Source organism: Macrobrachium rosenbergii, chromosome 25, assembly GCF_040412425.1.
Source record: "Macrobrachium rosenbergii isolate ZJJX-2024 chromosome 25, ASM4041242v1, whole genome shotgun sequence".
Lineage (NCBI taxonomy): Eukaryota > Metazoa > Arthropoda > Malacostraca > Decapoda > Palaemonidae > Macrobrachium > Macrobrachium rosenbergii.
The window spans coordinates 37,186,820-37,209,909 of NC_089765.1; the positions used below are offsets into that span (position 1 = coordinate 37,186,820).

Below are 23,090 nucleotides of genomic sequence, written 5' to 3' on the forward strand. Positions count from 1 at the left end.
TAGTTTCAATTAACTTTATATATTTCACAGGAATACCACAGTAACGTAATACCATTCATAGTATTAGTCGATGGATGCTATGAAATGTCTTCTCGCAACCTACAAAACCATCAGTAGGGATCTTAAAATTCCATACACAGCTGCACAACATTCCTTAATACAAGCATCAGCTCTGAATAATCTACATTTTCTAAAATCAGCAAGTTCAACCCTGCGCATTTTATTAGCAACTTTCTCCAGCTTACTTTGACTGGGGATACTGGATATTTCCATCACGACTATAGTTACCACATTCTAACATGTCACCTGACTTTTATATCTTTGGCATGACGTCCAACTCACCCATCAGGCTTTCTTGCCCTATAATTTTATAATTTGCATAACAATCTAGATGGAAGGTGTCATTCACTCTTAGCTAAAACCATTTCTGAGGTGATTCCATCACAATCCGATACTTTCCATCTTCCCAAAAACTGATTCCATTCAAAATCCGTTAATTCATTCCACTTCAATATCTGTGAATTCGTTCGCTAGAGTATTTACGTGTTCTTTAGCTTCTGGTATATCAACAAATTATCCCCTTACGTTTTCTTCATACCTTCAAAAACTGTTCCGCCCACAGTTATCTTTATTCTTCGTCTCTGATGTTATTTTTTTCACTCAATTGTTCCATTCATCCCTCTTGTGGCAAGTATTTGCTTCTTTTTCTTTTCACCCCAGGATATTTCGCTAATCACTATGTGGGCAACTGTAACAAAGGTGCCGCGGCTTTGTCAGCATCTGTATCTTTTTTATCAGAAACTGTCACTTCTTCTTACACTTCCATTAACATCACTACGCCCAGAAATTCTTCCACAAATACATTTTGCCTTTATCCATTATTGTATCCCAAGATGCTTATCTTGTACCCCCAAGATATGGCACACCATAAAGAAATTATTCGAGCTAATAATAATAATAATAATAATAATAATAATAATAATAATAATAATAATAATAATAATACTAAACGTCACTGTGATGGACGAGAAAAGGAGGGCTGGCGTACCCCTGAGGTTGCAAAGAAATCTGTCACTGCTCTTCATCTAGCACATGACAATTAAAAGTGAAATTCTTCGTAATCTGATCTCTATACGTCTGTAATGACATCCCACGAGATGAGAGGAACACAAAGGAAAAAGAAATTTGTAAAAAGAAGGAACATCTTCGGGAGATTTCAAGAAGAAACAAAAGATTATTTGTTAATTGGATCTCCAGAGGGAAAAGGGTGTCCGCAGAATGATTTTTTATCGGAATTATGAAAGACGAACTTTTGCGATCAAATTCAAAAGTTGGAATGACGTCAGTTAGGTGGCCATAGACTGAAAGGTTAGTATGTAAATCAAGGTATACACACGCATTTATATCAAAGAGTAATATTCCAGTTATAGACGAATGCATGGTTAAGATGCACATGTTCATGAAAAAAAATGCATAGTAAATAAATGACCAAAGACTTTATTAGTATTCTTATGTTCTATTTTATGTGTGTATAATATTAGACATTTCTGTTCTAAAGATACATATACTATATATACTCGTCTGTTCTAAAAAGAAATACTAATAAGCAGGCATCTTAACACAACTCTAAAAAAAACTATTCAAGTAACTTGCTGACTGCGGATCCGTTACATATACTCTCTTGTAGGAGGCTAGAGAGCGAGAGTACCCTCCCAATCATAAAGTTTTACACAGCTTGGTATCCAGTCACCCGTGGTGATGGTGTCGTCGTAACATCTATTATAGTGTTATTTCTGGTACCTGCACCAAAAGGGTTAAACTCTAGCGGCAGTTCCTGTTGTTGCTTCTAATACTGCAGTTTAACCCTAATGTGATTATTATTAGTTTCAAAGTATTTTGCTGTTGTTGTTATCAGCAACAAATTCCTTAGCGTATAAAGTTCATCTATACCTTTCTAATTCTAAGCCTCCTCTCTCACCTTTACTATAATGCAAAGGATCAACTATTCTTTTCATCCATTCCTTCAGATCCTTATCCTCATCCACACATACCTTACGCAACCTGGTCAGCCACTCAATCACACTTTTGCACGGTATTGCAGCATCTTAACTTTAATTTCATCAATTCTTTGTCATTCTTTTTCATCCATTTTCAAACTTTCACTAAACCCTTCCTCTCGTGTCACTCAGCGGTCTCTCTTCTGCCTTGCACACTTGACAAATCCTCAAAATACTCACTCCATCAACCAAGGACTGTATTCACCATTCACTTCACACAGCATTCCTCCATTTTCATTAGTATTCTGAAATCCACCTGCTTATTAACCTTTCTCTTTGGTTTTACTTCCTTGCAGAACAACTGAATTTGCTTCTGAGTTCTTGCTTACCTTCTCATTTTCACTATTTTCCCTTCCGTCTTGCAATTCACCTTAAATCATCTATTTCCTATACTTCCCAGTTCCTCTTCCCATCACTCACTGCTTTTAATAGCTCTTCCCTCCTCCCTGAAATTTTACAATCTTCATATGCTCCTTCGAATTAGTATTTATAACCCAAACCCATTTTTACATTACTTGTTTTGTTGCCCTTAAAACTACAGTTCCATCCATTCCCATCCAACCATTATTTCCATCTATTGTAACTTTCGCTTCAATCATGTGTTAAGTGGATATTATATCGCAAAACACTCATATATTCACCATTACATCGATCAACCTGCTATTCCATATACTCTGAACAAATAACAAATTTAATAAACTCCCTCTTGCCATGCATTAACGCAAGATGTTCCTCTCTGTTAATACAAACATTTTTATATACACATCATTACAATATACATTTAAGATTCTTCGAAACCAGTAATCCCACGATAATATCGAGAGAGATTCTCAATACAGGTGAAGAGTGTGGTCCACAAACATATTTATCATGAGGACAAGAGAAGCGATTATATTTCTTCCACTGTTCATGATTCCATTTAAAAGAATTTAACTCTAAGTTTCTCGCTAAATAATCTAATCCCATCACACTTTCACATAAGAAATAAACACAACAGGTTATTCCAAGTAGCATTTTCAATCAAATTATGGATCTCATGAATCGTCACGTGAATGTCCTAAAGAAATGTACTCCACAGACCTTCAGAGCAATTGGGTCTGGAGAGCAAGCAGGTAGGCTTCTTTATTTCGGTGAAAAAGAAAACTCCTGAAATCTTCCTCACTGTTGGCCTCATTGCCTGAAATCCCTCGCGTCTCTACCCTGGTTGCTTTCCAACTGAATAAGTCAATTAAAGGGACTCAGCTTTGATCCCCGATCTACCCTCGCGCGCTCGCTGCCTGACAACAACCGTTCAACCACATAGCTCTACGATGAGCCGTCCAGTATTAAAATCATTCGAGGATTTAAATCCTTTGTGATTAATAAAAATTCTTGTCCTCGGGTATGCAGTAGACTGCATATCAGTAAGATACAGCCAAATGGAATTCAACTTACGTTCATTCATAACACTCGCAACCCTAAAGAGAATAAAACAATATTTGCACAAGAACTTATATATACATATACATACATACATACATACATACATACATACATATATATATATATATATATATATATATATATATATATATATATATATATATATATATAGAGGCACATGAATTTAGAACATTCCGCACTTTCAATTAACATTTATGAAGCAGGTAAAATCACAGCACATAAGGCATTAAAAGTTTTTAAATGATACTTGAAGATGCAATAAAAAAAAAAGGAAAGCCGCATGTCTTGTTTTGCCGCTTATTGTGCTGTCAACTTCCTTGCTCAGTTTTTCAACCCTAACCATGGGAAAGATGGTTCCCCAAAACCTTGGCAGAAGTTCCAGCTTTCATTCGCCTTAACTGTAAATCTACGACTTTATAGAGGTATAATATTCATCTGAAGTCTCTCTCACTCTCTCTCTCTCTCTCTCTCTTTTTTTTAACATTCTTGTTTTGATTTAATTTTACTTTACTTCAGTGGTTAATAAAGCCCTAATTAGTGTCCCTCCTGGATTTGCTTGTAATAGCCATGCATTGCCTCTTGATTTTTCAACTACAGTATCACACTCCTGGTTAGATTTACAATTGTTCATTATTATCAGTGTCATTTCAAGCATTTTATGTTAATTTACTGATACTGGACTGGAATATCAAATTCAGGCCAAAGACCAAGCGCTGGGATCTATGAGGTCATTCAGCGCTGCAGGGGAAATTGAGAGTCAAAAGGTTTTAAAGGTGTAACACGTGGAAAACCTCGCAGTCCCACTAATCAACTGTTAGGTGAGGGTGGAAAGTAAGACGGAGGAAACAGAACACGAACGGAGAAACAGTAAAAGCAATGAAAGGGGTTGCAGCTAGGGGCCAAAGGGACGCCGTAAAAAACCTTCGGTAATGCCTACAGCGTACCGCATGAGGTGCTCTGGCGGCACTAACCCCCTACAGGGAATTTACTGATATTGTCAGCCATATGCGGTTACGGTTACTGACCACTTGTTATTCGTTGTGATTCACTTATTACCGACCATATGAATAATGCTTGTTATTCCTTTGTTATTCGGTGCTGCTTTTGTCATCTGATTTATTCAAGTGTCAATAATTATTGTGGGGTGTTCATTAATGTTTTTACCGTACTGACAAATGTGATACATTAAACGTCTGGATTTGGTTATCACCTTTGTTTTCTTCATTCGCACTCTAATTGTTTGTAATTTCCTAAATTAACGAGGTTAAGAAAGAGACTAATGTTATAAGCTGTAAATATTAATGGAACAATATTGTAATCTGTGTAAATCCTTTTCTTGTATCGCTTTACCCTAATAGTGTTGGATAACTGCAAGTTAAAATTGAGTGTTATCTATTTTCACCACTTACAATTTTATCATGAATTCTGGATCCCCTTTGTCTTATGGGGGGTTTGACGAGAACCCAACGTTCTTTGCAAGCCTCTGAAATAACACCGCAACAAATGGAGCACTGTCCGGGATCTTTTTGAGAATTTTTTCTAAATTTTGTATTGTATTGACAAACAGTTTAGCGCAATCCGACCACTAGGTATTTCGACAATTGTTTATATAAGCAACTATATTCACTCTCAGATTATAACTCCTTAAAAACGAATTTAAGAGTAACAGATCATTGAATTTTCTGACTTCAGTTGGTTACTTGTGACTTCACACAGTAAGAGATGATTGGAACACTACAGTCAATCTTGCCCAGATTCACAAATTAAGCAGTTTTTTTTTAAGCAGGTTAGTTAATAATAAAGTATTACCTGAACAGGTATCTAACCTAGGTAATGAGAAAAGTTCACTTTCAGAAGCTTAAAGATTTGCAAAAGGCTCGTAAGACGGAAAACAGAGAGCGAGAAAGGATTGGTTGGCAAGAGAAGAGAGTGAAAGGCATGACAGGTTGGATGGAGAAGAGAAGCATAGACAAGAAAGGTTAGCAAAGGAAGGATATTAATGACCAGATTGGTATAAGTGAACCTAGTTCCAATGTGTCAAAGTTCTAAGAGACGATTTCAAGTACTGATGAAAGCGAACCAGGCATATCTTCTCACTTTGAAAAATTAGCAGACAGTGTAGATCTACCTTTTTAGCCTTGTGATTCAAACAGAGTTAATATTCATGAGTCATTTTACCCCAGTAAAGCTAGATGACCTTGTAAGTGCGAAGTGAGGGTTACAGTGAACATTTAATTTTAACCAGAAAGTCTGGAGCCCGTTTGTTACAACTATAGAGAACCCAACAGTCTTAACCAGCCTAATGACGTTAAATCGAAACAAACATTATATATATATATATATATATATATATATATATATATATATATATATATATATATATAAAAAATGTATATATGGATATATATATTAATGTAATGACAAATACTTTGGCTATTTCAAACATTTAGCTGTTGGTTAAAATGGCAAAAACACTGTATTCCTTACCTCAAAGTTGAATAGGTCCTGCTTGTCGGTTGTCTCTGAAAAGAAATTTTTCACAATAAAAATTATGAGAATATAACTAGTAGCAATAACTGCAAAAAAAGCAATAATGGGGATCATAATACCTCTCGTTAAAAATTGTCTACACAAGCAGATTTAAATTCATAAGGTTTCTCTATTTGCCTATGCCGACGACACAAGACAGAAAGTGATGACGTAAAAACAATAATTGTAATTAACGAGAATCATAACTGTGATTTCCTATCTCCCTCCTAATTGTGAATTTATTCACGACAAACTTTCAGTGGCTTAATACACTTTTTATTACCGAAAGCGACGATACCCTTCTTATATGGTTTAAGAACATTTCAAAATACTACAGAATTCTTTGCCGTTCAACGGGTCCTCAACATCTTCAGATGAATGGGGCAGGAGCCCTTGAAAGTTCAAGCATTCCAAGCTGTTATCTAAATTTACTCTAAAAACCTACACTGGGTGGACCTATTTTTTTCTTTAAGTTACCAGAACTTGACGGTTCTTTGTATGAATTATTATTATTATTATTATTATTATTATTATTTACACCTTCAGAACAATCACATTTTGACAAACGACAGAAACAAATAGTAAATTTATTATGTTATAATAATATATGCGTGGTCTCCAAAACGTTCATAAGATGGCATCCCAAGGAGACCTATTGTGGCCTCTTTAGAGTCACCCGCGAGGAGGAATTTAGCCATTTCACTAGCCAAACTATTAAGCAGATTCTAATGGTTGGGGTTCAAGCTCAGCTTATCAGTACAATGAACTGCCTCAAAGAAAAAAAAAAGAAAAAGAAAATTTGAACGCAATTGTTTCCTTTTATATACTTTACTTTAACAAGCATTTTTTACAAAAAGTTTTAGATTTTGTCCGGATCAGTGGTTGGAAACAACTGTTTGAATAACCATTCCATAAGAGGAAAAATATGTGAACTTATTAAATTATGCGTGACACAAACGCCTTTTTCAGTTTTGATAGATAAACATGCGAACATTCGGTGTTCTATGGGCCCCTCTCTCTTCCCCCTCCTCGGCAATCATTACAAAGAATATTTCGAAACTCCTTACCAGGCCCCATTCCATATCACAGAGCTTTCTTTAATCATATGGAGGTGATACGTGGATGACGCGTTTGGGCTGTTAGAAGTAGACTCTAGAGAGACCCGAAGAATGTTCAAAGTCACGATCCGGAATGGTATATCAAGTTCTGCAGTACAAAACCGTACAGACCAAACCTTCCCGTTGCTGGACGTTTATTTAAGAAATACTCCTAAAAGTTTTTGAAATTAAAATTTACACGTGGGGACACTCGATTTCATGTATTCATCATTTTTCTTTTCAGAACATTTTAATTCGAAAGGGAGTACAAGCGGGTTTATTTGACGAAGTCTTTTAGGATATATGAACCACAATTTTTGAATTTGGGAATGAGTGATATAAAAGACCTTTTGCAAAGTCAGTTCATCCAAAGTGGCTTATAAACGATGCAATAAAGAAAAACAGAAAATCTACACGCACAAGTATTGCATGGAATACAGAAAAGAAAAAAAAAATACCTTCCATAACAGGGCTGCGGTAACAAGAAGAAGACGGAAGGATGAGAATCATGTATTATATGAAAAACAACACGTGGGGATTACATTTCAAAATGTGAGTATTGCAACCATTTTCGTATTAAAGAAACAGGAAGGAATTTGGACAAATGTTTCTCCAAAGATATTAAAGCTGTTAGAACAAATTATCTTCGCTAACTGTAAACTAATAAGCATAAACAATAACCTATAAAATGAAGTTACGGGCGGGGCCTTTATTAACTCCTTACAGATGGTAGTTAGAATTTACCTGGTGAGTTTATTAACCCGGACATGATCAACATAAATTAGATCTTACTGGAAACAGGGTTTATTTTTTTGGGTGTGATTAGAAAAGCTAATATGGATACTGTTTCTGTGGTTGACTTGCACCTTCTTCCTTCAAAGGAAAACATTTACAGTAGTATCTTAAATGTACACAAGAATAGTAGCACGTGAAAAATTAAATTTTCTTGAGATGAATGCATCTTGCAAATAATTAATATTGACGTACAATCTATCACAAAGTTAACAGCCATTGCATAAAAAAATGACTGTCTGAGGAGGTAACAAATGGGAAAGAAGTGGTTAACATTTGAGTGTTTAATTTTCATTATTATCTAGATGACATCGCTGTTTCTCTCCGAAAGGTCACATATTTTGGCATCCATTCCCACAACCACTCCCATCATCGCCACGCTTTGCAACCTCAACTTACCTCCGTCTTTCAGTCCCATAACATTCCACCTTCCTAATACCTGGTCTACCGCACCTCGTTTTTTTTGAGCATATAAGAATATGCTCATCCATCCACATGCTTTTTCCTCCACAAAAAACGATAAATGCACTCTGTTGCTATAACTCTACCCAAAATACAACTTTTAAGATATATCACAAAACAATTCGTTCCTGTAAAGTGGAGTGATAAGACACCCTTATAGAAAAATCAACGAAAACAATTATCTGGTAATCATCTCCTACCGCGCCAGAAAAGGAAAAACATTACGGTACATTAAAAAAAGGTGAAAAATACACATTAGTGGCTGCAGGAACATCTGGGTCCTGTCTGGTCCTCGTAAAATAATCCTTTACTTATTTATTTTTGTTTTTACAAAAGGTATTAAAAATTGTCGATGTTGACTGAGTGTAAATAATAAAACTTATTTCTTCGGCTGAGCAATGTAAATCTCTCCCTTTGGGACCACTGATAAAATTCTAAAACCTTTTCTATTTTACTGTAAGGAAAACTCTAAATCTGTGAATGCCCGAAAGAAAGCAGGAGTGTAAAGTGGGTAGAGATGGTTTATGCCGTAATTTCTTCCAGGATCTCTTATATCGTTCATAACGAAACCTTTTCCCTACACCATTTTTTTTTTTTAGAAAATGTAAAAATAATTACGACTGTCGGAACGGCCCTTACAACGCAAATTTATTTCCATGTGCAAAACTTAGTTTCATTGTCAAATTTACTGTTGAACTATAGAATAAGTCATCAAATTTGCACTAGGAGTATGTCTTTTCTACAAAAGTAAGCAAAGACTTGAAATTAACGGCCCTCAACAACTCGAATCCTTTTATGTCTAAATTTTCAAGTTTCATAACAGAATTTACCTGGTGAGTTTAACATTTTGTATAATAGAGGAAAAATTCACACAACTCCTTCCTTTCCTATCATTTTCCAGTACCTGAATTGTCAGTTCTTGGCAAGACCAAAGAAGTGAGTTTAATACTGGTTAAAAGACTGAACTATTATTTCAGTTAGAGTCATATTCTGTACATAGAAAGAACCCTTCTACTAGTCTCAGCAATTAAATGCTTTGATAACAATAAATCCTTCCCCTATTTGGATGCTGTATCTATTGACGTTAGCTGACCACAAAGCACGATTACACGTTTAACATGAAGAGGGTCTACTTTATTTTGTACATTCTTTTTCATTCAGTTCTGTTTCTTTCAGTCTTCAGAAATCAAATACTACCAACATATATTTTCACGGAAATGTTGCAATGGTAAGATGTATTTGCGCAAGAGAGAGAGAGAGAGAGAGAGAGAGAGAGAGAGAGAGAGAGAGAGAGAGAGAGAGAGAGAGAGAATCCATCTGCATGAGGTAAGTCTTTATTTCATAATCATTCTTTCAAATCGAAATCAGCATTTATACGTTTATTCCTACCGGAGAGAAAGAGAGAGAGAGAATTTTCATCGTCTTGGGAAAAGACTTACCTACCTGTGTGTGTGTGTGTGTGTGTGTGTGAGAGAGAGAGAGAGAGAGAGAGAGAGAGAGAGAGAGAGAGAGAGAGAGAGAGAGTAATTTTCATCGTCTTGGAAGTCTCAAGCGACGTGATTATATTCCGCCTGACCATTAACCTACTCGCACAATACCATCCTTTGCTCACTCACTTAATTCTACACATGAAGTTTCCCCCCAGTATCTGTCCCCTTTATTTGCTTCTGGGAAACGTTCGTATTTATAATATAGCGGCGAAACGGCAGTCATTATCAAACTTCCTGGAATACAGCTTTCAGGAGAGAGAGAGAGAGAGAGAGAGAGAGAGAGAGAGAGAGAGAGAGAGAGAGAGAGAGAGAGAAATTCGTATATTCTTATTTCCCAATGGAACTACTCAACGAAGTGTGAGAGACCTCTCGTTTTGAAATATTATAAATGTTTATTTTCACACATCAAAAAGGAAGGAAGGAAAGCAATTTGTTCGAATTCTGTTCGGTTGCTGCCCTGCAACAAAAAGCGTTCCTTCAGTACTGTACACAATGGGATATCAACTGATGTAAAAGCAGGTGAGTATTTCAGTATGAAATATTCAAACAGACCATACACGCAGACAATATACAGTATATATATATATATATATATATATATATATATATATATATATATATGCATGTATGTATGTATATATATAATATATACATGCACATATATACACTAACAAATTTTTTTCACCTCTAACCGCCCCCCGCCCTCAACCCACAAACTACGACATACCGGTCAAGTACATAATTCACTGCCTAGAACGCCAGAGGTGAAAGGAGTTTAAGGGAACGTTCCCAAATCGCCCCTTACTCGAGGGGGGCTGGATCCCGTGGCATCTAGATTATGTGCCCAGGGAGCATGTATACAATAGTTTCTTATAGACCTGTTAATCTCGGGTGGAGGAAAGTGGCCAACAGGACCTTTCTAGGAAATCACAGTCATATTATAGTTATGCACTGCTGTCTTGTGTAACTGGGAGATCAATTCACTGACGCGAAGAAAATTTGAACCATCTCAAATTGTAGAAGAGAAACAGAACTCAATAATAATAATAATGATAATAATAATAATAATAATAATAATAATAATAATAATAATAATAATAATAATAATAAATGGGTGACCTACAAAATAACACTAAACCTTCCCCCTACGACTTAAAACACACAAGAATCAATTACGCTGGATGCGCTCCTAAAAGTATTGTAAAATATATGACTACCTTTGTCACCTATAAACACAAAATCTGCTCAACCTGGACGTTTCTCTCAAACCAGTCAAAAGAAATCTAGTTCTAAAACTTTGTATGATTAAGTTGAATGCCTGAAGCAAAACAACCATGTCTTGCCCCACTGTCATATCTTTATTTTTCCTTTAATATACTTTTAACTCCATTTTATTCATAACAAGCGTCTTTCCCACTTGCATCTCTTTACAACACCCTCATGATTTGCCTGTTTATTGATTTTGACAAACGCGTGGGCACCATACACTTTCAGAGGCCAACTCTCTGATCTTTTTGTTCAATTCCCAGATCTAATCTCCGTAAGTAGTAGTCTTCACGTGTAGTCCTTAGGACTTCCTTTCTCGTTGGATGCAAGAGGAAGGACTCTTGTCATTCTTCTCGAGGCACACGCACGTGTTGAAGCAACAGACGTCCCTATGGTTCTTATTAATCAACCCAATGGAGGCCACACCTCACTGTTATGTCCACAAATGTGGATACAGTGTAGAGACGAGAGATGTGGAACCACAGAAATCCAATGACAGTACCATTTTGGGAATCTGGTACTGTCCCGTCTCGCAACCTCACATATAATCTACTAAAGAATTACCTAATGCAGGTTACAGAGCTGTAACATCATCATCAAGACAGAAGATACCCATAAAACACCACCAATCGATTGTAATCATAATAACACTAATAAATCTCTTACGAAATAGAATAAAGACAAATGACACTTCTGTTACCAGAAGTAAATTCTCTTAAAAACTCCTAATAGCTAATCACATGAAAAACATGGTGCGTGTCTGCATCCTGTCTTCAAGAACCAGCAGTAAGAATAAGTTCAAGTAAGAGTCTGAGTTGAAACCCAAAGTCTGTTTTACACTGGTTCTCTAAAACTGTGAAATCTTGACTCTACTGATAGATATAGCCCCTTGGCTGCTTTCTTTAAAATGTACACACAGTGAGGTCGCAATATCCATGACTGAAGTCACAATTTGCAGGGCAGGACTTAATATCTGATTTCCTTGGTGGAAATGCTCTTTTCAAACCAAATCATCTCTTATCCGATGCAGCCTCTCCTCATAATAATTCTGCTGCCCAAAATAAATTTTCAGCTGTATATTCTGACACAAATTTACGCCGATTATACTGACTGGTAAGCTAAAACAACCTGCTATTTACGATACTCTGACGAAATTTAAATAAATCTAATTACTTTAATGCTGTTACTTACATAGTCCCATTAATATCAATAAATCCAATATCCCAGCTGCTCTCAAACAAATATATATTCAAACGTATTATCATCAGTGATTTTATGGAACCAAAATAAATTTAATACGTAGATGCCCTCTGAAACCATACTAAATCCAACGTACAGAATGATCAACCCTAACTAATCTAACACTTTGGTTACAGTCCTGACCAAGCTGAAAAATACTTTTCTACTCAATGCTCTACTGTCTATACGGAAAATGCATTTCAGGATAAAATTAAAGATCGTTTTTACCAAATCACATTGCATTGTCGTTACGAGTTCATTGCCCATTCTCATGGGGCACTTGAATTGAAAATTTTTTTCCTTTTTATTCAAACAAAAGCATTCCCTCTCTTCAGCTTCTAAATAGGTTTTCTACAATAGACTTATGGTCTATCTTCTTTCCAGTTTATACTTTTGCATTCCCTTCACTAACTTCCGATAAAGTTTGCTGCATAATAAGACAGAATCCATTACGCCTCTTTCTACCAAAATCACCACTTTCGTATGGATGCTGACCACCAATTGAAAAGTCAAAGTTAAAGTCCTCCTGGGCCTCTGCAGGCTCATAGGACAGGCGCTGGTCTCCTGTTTCTTAGGCCGACAGCCAGTGGGGAACAGGTTCCAGTGGCTATGACACTTGGCTATTGTGTCACTAAGCCCACTGTTAAACTTCCCAGCCCGAGTGGTGGTACCTATTCTCCTACTGAACCTAGCATTAATAATAATAAGTATAGCAGCTGTGTAAAAAATTAATAATACGATAAGTATAGCAGCTTTGTCAAGTAAACGTAAAGTAAAATCTTTTGTAAATTTCACACTGACAACTGATCGACTTACGAGTCTGGATGCCACTAAACGGGAAGAAACATCAGATAATCTAATGAGAACTTTTTGTCATTCCGTCACCTACTGAGGAATTTATGATTCCAAGGCCATCACAATACGACTAAATTAATCTATATAATCATCAGACTCTTCGAAAATGTGACACCAGCGCTTGGGGAACTGCGAGGGAATATTAATTATTTCACATTAATCGGTATAGGAGATGGGACTACCACCTCTCTTAACACTGGGAACAGGAAGTATCGAGTCATCATCGGCATAATTATGATGAAAATGAGAGCACTGAAGATAAAAACAACTACATACATTTCAGTCATCACCTCCACACGCCTCTTTCATTATCATCGAGAACAGCGGTTTTTACAAATAATATTTGGACGCCCTTGACCTTCGCATCCTCCATTCAAGCGTGTATCGATTGAGAGAGACAGAAAGAGAGAAAGATAGAGACAGAGAGAGTCGATTTACATTCTGAATCCCTACAGTTTCTCCAATAGCAGGAGATTCATTTCCTTAATGGAAGCAAGGCAAATCCAAGACTCGAGATTTCTTTCCCTTAAATTAGAATAAATCTCTTCTTGATCTTTTTTTTTTATTTCCTTAACCTTAAGTCTGCATTATGCAGGTGCCAATGGCTTATTACCATTCATTACCGAAATTGTAAACATCCTTTCATGATGTTACTTTTAACCTCTCTAATGACTCAGCTATTTACTGGCTCATTAAATATGGCATAATGGTATAATGTCAAGCATCAGGCACCACTTAAAAGTGACATAAATCCCAGGAACACATAACGTAACTTATAATGACATTAGTATTACGAACACCGAAAACTAATTATATGCAACATGTTTTTTCAGCCAATGCTAGCCTACGTACATTTATATTAATTTACATGGAAATACAATTCTAGGTATGCACATTATGATGAACATCAAAATGGCTGCCATTTTCTTATCCAAACCGGTGCAAACTTCAGTGCTAACCTAGTTTCATCTTCAATTTTGATGAACCTTATTAGCAGGGCTCATGAGAGCTCACTGACATGGAGGAGGAGGAGGAGGAGGAACGTCAACGTCAATCGAGGTTTTTGATAAAATGAAATTCTCGGTAGTCTTTAATATAGCACAATAGGTACTGAAGCCTAAAGTTTGTCTTCATCATTCTTAAAAAAAAAAAACTACATATACAGCAAACTGAAGAAAGGCTCTCTTATCTTTTTCCCAATATAAAAAAGATATTCATCCAATGCTTTTGTTAAGATAAAGGAAAAATGTGTACTTATCCTACACCTTCACGATAACGAAACTATTCTAAGGTTTAGCTTAAGCAAGAAAAAAAATTACTGTTACTCCTTCAGCTTCCTGTTTTGCAAGGTGTATAGGGTAAGACAAACACAAAACTAGTTTTTAGAGAGATAATACACAGGTTTCTTAAAACTGACGAAGATGTTCTTGTTTATACTTTTACACATCTCTATAAAAATGAACCTTTAAACTATTCTCTCTCTCTCTCTTTCTCTCAAACAAAATAAACGACGATCTTCACCGTACAGTTCGACAATAGAAAACTTTAAGGAAGTGAAATTTCTTCTGTAGTTAAAACTGAGCTGCCCGCCTTGTGCCATACTACCTCACGATTATATATGTGTGTGTGTGTGTATATATAAATATATATATATATATATATATATATATATATATATATATATATATATATATATATATATATATATATATATATATAAAATCCAAACAGGTTGGAATGGAACTTCAATTGATATTTCACATTGGCTGGTTAACTCCTTCTCCGTTAATAAAAAGTTTGGTCTCTAATCTTAATATCCTAAGAACTATTATCACTGTCACTAAAAGTGAGAATAAATGAAGACAGATTTTGTTTAATATTAATGGAGTAAAATAAAAAAATAGATATTTATTGTCTTTTTCTTAAATGTAATATGAAATCTGGATAGAAATCTCTCTAAACATTTCGTCTTTGGCAATACTACACCTTGCCAACGCAAGTTTTCAATTATATTTTTTTTATATCACGGTCAGTCTATAAACAGTGTTTTGAAATTATCAATATTTTTCTGTTTCGATTATCTCCCACGTTCACTTTCGATTTCAATACAAAAACAACGTATAGCTCCTGTTAAAAGAAAGTTGTGCATTCACGGCCTCAGTCTTTCATACTATTCACTTCCAGAAGGAGAACTTATTTCCCATCCTTTGTGTTTCCTTGAATAAGTTCGTTAACTATTTTTTCCTGCACTAACTTAACTATCGTTAGACTGCTGAACATCTTTGGACTATACACCATTAACATGGTACAAATCTTAATTGAGCTAATAAACAATCTTCTTGGCTACTGGCTGTCTCTTTTACACTATTTTCAGTTTTAGTAATCGTGTTAGTATATAAGAATATATAAAAAGTTATTAACATTCATACGTACTTAATACACCAGGAATGTCAAGAGGTGTGATGTTACTACTAATATACATCTTACTCAGTATCGCAAACAATATAAGTAAGTTTTCCTTCATTTGGCAAATAGAAATTCAATTCCTCATAATAAAAAAGCACTAAATGACTTGGCTGAAAAGGGCCTTCATGCATTCAACAAAATATTGGCGAAACAAAACAACATACTCACTATAGTGTAATGAAGATGACAAAAACATTCCAAATCTAGATAGACGTCCATAATATTTCAGGACAAAGGGCGGAGAGAGAGACAGACAGATACAGCCTCAAACGAATAGTTTCATCCAGGGAAATGAGGATTCCCTTGTCGAAGGAATACTACCCACTCACAACTGTTTGTTTCCTCTTTCAAAAGCTGTTACCACCGCAACCAATCATGTATAACCATGTACCTACTGACTGCTTATGTAAAACAAAAAAAGGCATACTGTATTTCAAAGAAATGCGCCCATGACGTTCCTTTCCTCGCCTGGTTCGGGGATCCAACTGATTCTATCGGTTGTAATGTCAGCGTTGAAAACCATCGATAGCACGGGCGATTTTCTAAAGCAAAAGTGGAAAAAGAAAAAATCTAACAAATCCCATGCGCAGGATTCGCGAAAGGGAGATGGGGATTAAAGTGCGAATTGGCCATGAGAGCAGAGGAGTCTTGTTAATTAAAATACCATCCGACACAATAGTCCTCAAAGGATTTGCGGTAGTTGTAGGATCCCCATCCCCCAACACAACCCCTGCACCCTTCAGTCTAGAGAGCTGTTTGCCCTTTATTGTCCGAGATACACAGCAGCTTCCGCGGTTTTTGGTTTTGTGAGTCAACGACGAAAAACAAGTGAATAAAACAACGGAGCGAAAACGTCTTGCGTAAACGTTGTTCTTTCCACACCCAGGAGTATAGTTCGAACTACCATAAATAATAATAATAATAATAATAATAATAATAATAATAATAATACTAATAATAATAATAATAAAGAAGCAGCTACATATTAAAAGAAACGGCAAAACGAAAAAGCAAAACTGGCCATACCAAATGCCTTGGTCCACTTACGGTAAAGAGAACCAGAGAGCAGAAAAAGCTTATGTAATCACAAAAATCTCCACTTACCAACAGTAAAATTTACAATCTGGAAACGACTTCCAGATACATAACACTGTCTTTATCACTGGGTGTTCACGGTTCATTCTACATAATAAAAATAACAGGAGAAATGGGACAACTACAATTTCTTAAGTTTTTGCAGAAGCGTAACGATCTCCACATCAAGGACTCCAATACGAGGGGAACACAAAAGGTAAACAAGTAAAAAAGGCTCCGAAGTTTCTTCGGCGCAATCGAGTTTTCTGTATAGCGTATAATGCTGTATGAAACTCTCAGCCGCAGCCCATGAAACTTTCAGCCACGGCCCGGTGGTGGCCTGTGTTGTTGGCACCCATAGCGGTGCCAGATGCACAATCATGGCTAACGTTAACCTCAAATAGAATAAAAGCTACTGAGGCTAGAGGGCTGCAAACTGGTGTCTGATGACTGGAAGGCGGATGATCAACATGCCAATTGACAGCCCTCTAGCCTCTGTAATTTTCAAGATCTGGGGGCAGACAGAAAAAGTGCGGACGGACAGACAAATAGCCCCTCAACAGTTTTCTTTACAGACAACTAAAAGGTAAGACAACGGTGCAGAGACAGCCTGCATAAACGCACCAGTGCCTGCAACAAGAACTTTGCAGTTCGACGTCCATTAGCAGCACGATCGAACTTGAGGCCCGCTAGAGGGTTTTAGTTGCAATTCTCAAGATTGGCGTTTCACCGAGGCAAGAAGAAGCACGAATTTGCCGATAATATCTGATTCATATTTACAGCAGTTAAGCTCATTTTTCCATAAACATTGATAAAATTTCATTATAGTTTAGCTAATTTCAAGTACACTCTCCATGATGGCAGTGAATTCTATACATTATCAATTTCATCGAAGTAACACAAGGCAATATTTTGCACAATTTAAGTTTCTGTAAACAAAAATTCACTTAGATGGCATTTATCTATTAACAAAAATCGATGTCATCATAGTAATGTAAACCCTTAAAAGTCTTCATTAGAATTAAGCTTTCTTGAAATGAAATATTCACATCAGTAGCAAATTCTCTACTAAATCAACTTGACTTATGCATACCACAATAAAGCATCCTGGAAACAAAAATGAACTCCGATGGGATTTAATTCGTCATACAAGAAGTTTTCATCGTAATGATACAAATAACGTTTTTCCATACTATTAAACTGGCTTCATATAAAAATTAAAGAGAAAGCAATGATCGTATTCTGCACACAACACGACCGAAGAAGCCAAGTGGAAGGAACGATTCAAGTTCATGGCTGCGAAAGTCATTACGCCAAACACGTCATAAAAGCCCCGGAAAAGAACACACATTTGCCTATTAGATCCCTCTTAATAGAGTGGATGGGTTCAATCCGAAACTGCCAGCCGACATTTAGCTGAATCTTTGACAAACACACTCATTAGAAGACACGAGGGCGCTTATGAAAGCTTTATTACAACAGTTATGAACGCCTCAATTAAATGAGCCTAAAGAGAGAATATCCAAATGGGTGAACTGGAGCGGAAAGTGGCCACAATAGTGCACCTGAATCCATATGCAATATCAAACAGGGCAGAAAATAGAACAGGCGGAGTAATCAAGCGCAACGCTGGTTCCATCTCAACACATTCCAAGAGCCATTGAAAATCGCTACATCTTTTCATCGTGAGAAGTAAAATATTTTGTCAATCTTCTGGCTTATTATTAGATAATTAAGAAGCCCGGGTTGTAATTTTGTTCAGTTCATGAGCGAATGAACTATGAAATCTTTCCCGCAACGATACGACCCAGAACATTTTCCGTAACCTTTCACTGACATTTTTGCAGGCAATTCATGATTGAAACTTCCTTCGTCAATTGCCTTAACCAACACCGAAGTGAGAAGCAGCGTCGTTGAAAGCGTGCCTTTGGGACCGGGGGCAATTACCGAAATTGCCAACCAACCAATCCAACGTTTGTAAACTTACTTTTCAGCCACCTCTGCTAACGAGAGACTACAACCATTACTTGATCAACTCAAAAGTACACATTGTGAAATACTTTTATGTGCAAATTCCTAAACCTAACTCTGATTTGGACATTGTATCAAGAAGAAAAAGCATAGTGTGGAAGTAAATTTTACGGTGGCAAAAATAATCAATATGATTCTAAAAGTCATCATTTAGCAGTTTACCTTGATAACAACCAAGATTTCCTAAAGAACTGTTCTCTGCGCTGGGCATAAAGATTCATTCTTGATGCAAAGTATAATCACGTTCCTTACGAATCCGACAAATAAAAAAAAGCCAAAGAAGAATATTAAAATATATATACACACAATAAGAGAGAGAATCAAACTGAACTTCGGAGACTGCAGAGTCAAGATTATTCCGGTTAAAACGGGTGGCGGACCAAGGCTTGGATATAAACAGTTAGAACAGTATATGGAAGTAGACACTTAGTTCGGGAGACGAGGAAATAGTGTCTGTAGCAGATTTACCATCGTCACAAAACCCCTTCTTTAGTAATTGTGCTCTATATAACCAAATAATCGCCATACAGTTTATAGCTTTTGACTGATTACTGATTGGACTTGCTAATTTTAGGCTGATGCTTTCAATCAAAATTTTAATTTTGTTTCCTTTACATGCAATTTAACTTGCGCATAACGCTCGAACAAAGACATTGCAGAATCCTTTCTCACAACAATCGATTGTAGTTCTTCGTATTGAGAAGTTTATCTCTTTCTTAAAAATAAACTTCAGACAAAATCCCTCTTATTTTAAATTGGTGCTCTGAGTGAAGAAACAGATCATTTGCAATTCTAAGCCATTTTTAAGCTTGCTGTTAGACTGGCAAGAACGTAGGACAAACTAGCACCACATCTATCTAAAAGTATCGACATAATTGCTTAGGAGCTTCAGTGAAACGTGTGACTTCCAATAATGAAAATAAGAATTTCAGAAATAAAGTTTTATCTTATATTACCAGTTTTGCGACAATCGGACAATGACTGCAGCATATCACTGGGGAATTTGATAATGCAAGAGTTGAGACGGAATTCTGTGGACAGCAGCAGATAAAACTGCAGATAGAAGAAACACTGACGTAAGATGTATTCACCGCTGTAGCGGCATATTCACAGAAAAAGAAGGGACTACCCTCAGCTCTGCATGGCAAACAAGAGACCGGAAGCGATGGGCATTTGTTTCAGTACCCAAACCGTAATCGAACTGTAGCTGGGTACGAGGAAATTTACTTGTCGCTCCAGTTCCTATCTTTTCGGTCAAAAGGACAGAAACATCTGACCATCCAAGCAAAGCATGTATTAAGAATGACTAATGACTGTACTTGCTTCTAAAGGGTTACCTTGTGAAGTTACCTGATATCCTGATTTAATCGGCAAAAACAAACCTCGATCTTCGATTAAATTTGTTATACACTCCTTTAAATGATAATCTGACATTAGCTACTTCGCCCTCTTTAGCCTCCGAACTCAGCTCTCCTTCATAATGAGGTGTTTTAGCTTTATAATGGTTGAATCCATTAATTTCTAGGACATTAATATTTTCTTTTTATTTCTGGGTCGAATCGGATCATAAGTGATCCACTTAATCTTTAGAATTTCTTCCTCTTTGTCGCAAGGCGGCTTTGCTATCTTTCCTATGTGCGCTAATTCGAAAACTTGAGTAGAACTGACTGAATAGTTCAATAGTACACTATCTTGACGACGGCGCTTGACACATTTACCTCTGTGGAGACCAGTAATCTACGGACTGCTCAGAAATATGCATTCAGCTTTCTTTTCTGAAAATTCAAAGGCAACGGATCTACCAGTTCCTCTGAGTTGGGCCCTGCTCTCTTTTCCTTCTTCTAAACCTGCAACATTTTTGAGTCCCAAAGCTTCCCGTTGTGTAGGCCTTCACATAAAAATGTCTGAAGAGTGAATGCTTTATAAATATCCCAGATACACACATGGTGTTAAAATGTATCCGGGTAATAATATAAGAAGACAGAGTGAATGAGATATGGAGAGCGAGAGGGAGAGAAACAACAATAGCATAAATGGATGCACGTTTCGAGGAATTAATGTCCGGATTCCCATACCATTTCATTCAATGTCCAACCATTCCTTCAGGTAGGAGAGTCATTGTGAACTATCCAGGCGGAACGCGCCCCTATCCTACGTTACTATCCAGTGCACCAGCCTTCATAATATGATGCCCTATTCTTTTTTGTCTCTTTTTTTGGGGGAAGTACGCGCTGAAATGAGATCTTCCTTAATGAGATATGCTTGGATTCCCTCATTCTTTTCTCACCCTACGCCATACGAGGTCCCCATCGTAGTATTGTAATCCTCTGTCCCCCAGTTACGTAAAACGAGACATTCCCTTAAATTTGAAAGCCCATCGACCAACTGGCGATTAAAGAGCTAGCAAACAAGATATATAATAATTAATACCCTGTCTTAGCTGAAGGAGTATGCATGCGACGTTAACCATACGTGGCTTATCAGCAAGATGTGAGAGAGAGAGAGAGAGAGAGAGAGAGAGAGAGAGAGAGAGAGAGAGAGAGAGAGAGAGAGAGAGAAATCTGATCTATTCAAGACAACACATGAATAATCTGCTTTTGTAATCAAGAAATCCATCACTATGCAATTACTTCCACCTATTTGTAAAATTCAGAAAAATAGCGAGTAAAGAAAAAGAAAAGTGCAAGCAAGTTCACAGAGCATGCATAAGCTATATATGAAAAAGAACCTCCAAGCACAACAATTTTTTACCTAAACGAGGGAGTGCTTGGTGTGGATAAGGGTTTGATACGTGTCTGATACGAAAATCGAGTAGCATTCCTTATATACCGTTCATATCACTTAAACTCCACCCCCAATTCTATGACGTCAGAAGACGAACTCCAATTACAAATGGCAAATGGATTTCAATTAAATATGATAATATCCATAAATATATTAAGTAAAACCAAAGCATATACTACCAAGAATTAGAAATGACAAGATAGTTCATTTAGAACAGACTCTACATAAATTTCCCGATAGCGAAAAGTCAAAACCAGAGTAGCATTCATTTCTACTACGACAGGAAAAAAAAGCTCGAGTCTATTCAACGAAATTTTACACAATGAAATCGCGCCAAGTGGGTGGGAGGGGGAGAGGGCCTTCGAAGAAAGTGCAACCCCTTTAAAGCGTATTGTTTTGCTATGGCCACGTCAAAGCCAGCTGTAACCATGGCTCCCTCAGAGGGCGGTAGCTATTCTTGGTACAGCAAAGAAATCCTTGCGGTTTTCATCTTCAATGACCATTTCTAAGAACAGTGAGAGAAAAGTGTACTGAACAATGATTATTTCAGAACAACAGTTCTTATGAGATTATATTACTATTTCCGGTTTAATATCTAGTCGAAAGTAGAAACAAACATCACAAGAATATAAAAAGGAGAAAAAATGAGACAGGCACAACCAGGCAAATGTTACGCCCAGTGGAAAGTTTCTTTTCTAAACGCGTGATAGCAAATAGCAAAGTACAATCATCTCCAAGTCAAGCAAATAGCAAAGTACAATCATCTCCAAGTCAAGTCATTGCATAAATCAACAAGGAAAACATATAATATATATATATATATATTATATATATATATATATATATATTTATTTATTTATTATATGTATAGATAGATAGATAGATAGATAGATAGATATATAGATATATAAATAGATAAATAGATATGTATGTATGAGGATGAGTGGTATGGATACAAGAAAACTGAATCTCGATACGCGTTCAACCAAGCTTATAGCGACTTGAAAGAAAGCAGAAGCGAAAGATCACAAAAGAAAGCCGAGAAAACACATATCAAGTGATTTTCGAAATGTTTTCGTCACTGGGAAGGAGCGAAACAGGATACTGCGAGGAAACTCTTTTAGCTTAAAAGCTTTGGCAGAAGGAAGGAAACATGAAAATACAAGTGCAATAATACTGAAAAAGAAATTTAGACAATACATTTATTTTCTATAAACAAGGCATTTGTTTTCATTACCCAAATAATGGTCCAACTTTGTTTCCAATTTTGATTCCTCATCTGAAAATCTGTCAAATTTCACGTCTTGCAGTGAGGAGTTATATTAATAATAATAATAATAATAATAATAATAATAATAATAATAATAATAATAATAATAATAATAATAATAATAATAAGAAGAAGAAGAAGAAGAAGAAGAAGAAGAAGAAGAAGAAGAAGAAGAAGAAGAAGAAGAAGAAGAAGAAGAAGCTGGCTATCTCGGCTGTAAATAACTGATAAGACA

The 23,090-nt window shown here is 36.3% G+C and overlaps 1 protein-coding gene across 5 annotated transcripts in view; it reads right to left on the reverse strand.

Annotated features, from left to right (window-relative positions):
* The window catches only part of Dh44 (diuretic hormone 44), a 358,705-nt gene that overhangs the window by 180,503 nt on the left and 155,112 nt on the right, over positions 1 to 23,090 (reverse strand). For 3 of the 5 annotated variants that reach the window (XM_067127356.1, XM_067127354.1, XM_067127357.1), the window contains one exon: positions 5,988 to 6,022. The exons of 1 other annotated variant lie outside the window; for it this stretch is intronic. The gene's annotated coding sequence lies outside the window, so the exon portion shown is untranslated. Of the gene's footprint in view, positions 1 to 5,987; positions 6,023 to 21,552; positions 21,581 to 23,090 lie in introns of those variants that run through there. One more of the 5 variants, XM_067127358.1, reaches the window with a different exon arrangement.